This window comes from Pongo pygmaeus, chromosome 8, assembly GCF_028885625.2.
Source record: "Pongo pygmaeus isolate AG05252 chromosome 8, NHGRI_mPonPyg2-v2.0_pri, whole genome shotgun sequence".
NCBI lineage: Eukaryota > Metazoa > Chordata > Mammalia > Primates > Hominidae > Pongo > Pongo pygmaeus.
The window spans coordinates 102,057,927-102,060,437 of NC_072381.2; the positions used below are offsets into that span (position 1 = coordinate 102,057,927).

The window sequence follows — 2,511 nt, forward strand, 5'->3', positions numbered from 1 at the left end:
GCTATGATCTTTTTGAGGTCCACTGAGCAACGCAATATTCTCCTTGGGTTAAATTTGTGTTACATTTATCTGAATCGATTGAAATTCAAGAAACTATAGGCAAAAAAGTATTTAATACTCAGCGCAGAAAAATTAAAACAGCAAAGTCAAAAGGCAAAAATAAAAATAAGCCGCAGTCTCCTCAGTGAGCAGCAGCACCGTAAGAACACAATGCATTCAGGCTTTCCTGATGCTTCTGTATAAACAGGTCGACAGTCTCTCATCTGTAATTCCCCCAGGCAAAAATCCCTGGAACCACAAGGTCGTTTTGTTTTCCAAGTTTGTAGTGAATTTATTTGGCTGCACCACCTGATCTAAACTGATGTGGTGCTATTTATATTCTTTAGTTATCTCACTTAATGTGAATACTCATATGTTTCACTGCAGAAATATTAATGAATTTGGCTGTTGTGAGTTGCTACCTCAAGCACACTAAGGATGTTCTGTAATTATGCACCTTTGTAAAATCTGAAAAAGTTTGAATCACAAAATACATTGACCCCCAAGGGTCAGAACAGTGGACCTGAATACTTAAAAGAAGCCATGATAGTGCTCACTGCGGCAGCCCATATACTAAAATTGGGACAATACAGAGGAGATTGGCATGGCCCCCATGTAAGGATGACAGGCAAATTCATGAAGCATTCCATATCCAAAAAAAAAATTTGTTTTAGGCCGGGCACGGTGGCTCATGCCTGTAATCCCAGCACTTTGGGAGGCCGAGGCGGGCCGATCACTTAAGGTCAGGAGTTTGAGACCCGCCTGATCAACATGGTGAAACCCTGTCTCTACTAAAAATACAAAAATTAGCTGGGCGTGGTGGCGGGCCCCTGTAATCCCAGCTACTCGAGAGGCTGAGGCAGGAGAATCTCTTGAACCCGGGAGGCGGAGGTTGCAGTGAGCCAAGATCACACCATCGCACTCCAGCCTGGGCAACAAGAGTGAAACTTCATCTCAAAAATAAAATAAAACACAAAAATTAGCTGGGCGTGGGGTCATGCACCTATAGTCCCAGCTACTTGGGAGGCTGAGGCACGAGAATCACTTGAACCTGGGAGGTGGAGGTTGCAGTGAGCCGAGATTGCACCACTGCACTCCAGCCTGGGTGACAGAGCAAGACTGTCTAAAAATAAATAAATAAAATAAAAATTTTAAGAATTAAAAAAAAAAGTGATGATAAAACAGTGATGCTGTACAGCATCTACATGTTCTAGGTATTGCCAAGTACTTTGCATATATTAATCAAATGCTTGTAACAATTCTATAGGGTAAGTACTGTTACCTTCATCTGCATTTTACATATGAGGAACAGGATTACATTGTACCTACTGTTTCACGCTTGCTTTCTGCACTTAATATGTCTTGAACATATTTCAATTGAGTGAACATTCATCCACAGCATTGTGGCTGCATCATGCCCTGTTGTGTGGCTGTGCTATCATTTCACCTGTCCTCTGGTACTGGACACTTAGGTTGCTTCCATACCCTTTCTTTTTGGTGCATTTCTCTGTGAGACCCTTCAGTACAGGCTTGTGAGTCATCCCTCTCAAACCTTTGATCATGAGAAGACAGCACACCCCAGTGGCTATTGGCTCCTTGAGAGGAAGCTATATCTTCCTACCTCTTGACCATTTATTTCCCTTTTAATATATTTTTTATTTTTTCCTATTCTAACAGAAATGTGCTCGCTCTTTGTATATCGCTGTCTAATCTCCCAGCATTTGAGAGATCCATTTTGCCATTGTTGGGGCAGGATCTGAGATGGCCAGCATCCCTCACTTCAGGCAACACAGCCTCTTTGGTTTCCTACCCTGAAATCCTGTCAGTTCTACTGACCTACTTCCCTCTCTGTGTGACTTGGTTTCAGAAGGTTAGTATGTCGTCGGTGTGAGGTCTGCATCCCTATTGTCTGATGCTACATATTTAGTTGAATGGGTCCTCTCTTGATGTCTTTTAATCTTGATTCTTTTCCCAGAGTTGCCATTAAATTGTCCCATGCCACTTGTATTAGTTCCCTGTGGCTGCTGTGACACATTACCACAAATTTCATGGCTTAAAACTACACATTTTTTTTTAAATTTTGAGAAAAGGCTTCACTCTGTCACCCAAGCTGGAATGCAGTGGTGCAGTCTTGGCTTACTGTAACCTCTGTCCCCAGACTCAAAGTGATCCTCCCACCTGAGCCTCCCAAGTAGCTGGGACTACAGGCGCATGCCACCATACCCGGCTAATTTTGGGGGGATTTTTTTTTTTGTAGAAATAGGGTTTCGCCATGTGCCCAGGCTGGTCTGAAACTCCTGGGCTCAAGCAATCCGCCCACCTCAGCCTCCCAAAGTGCTGGGATTATAGACATGAGCCACCAGGCCTGAACCAGATGTTTATTCTTTCACAATTCAGGAGGCCAAAAGTCTGGAATCCAGGTGTCAGCAGGATGGCACTCCCTCTGAAGGCATGGAGGACAATCCTTCATTG

The 2,511-nt window shown here is 43.4% G+C and overlaps 1 non-coding gene across 1 annotated transcript; it reads left to right on the top strand.

Annotated features, from left to right (window-relative positions):
- Positions 1–588: 588 nt before the first annotated feature.
- On the top strand, positions 589–695 carry LOC129006967 (U6 spliceosomal RNA). The gene has a single exon (XR_008492153.1). It is a non-coding gene; the product is annotated as a U6 spliceosomal RNA (small nuclear RNA).
- The last annotated feature ends 1,816 nt before the right edge of the window (positions 696–2,511 follow it).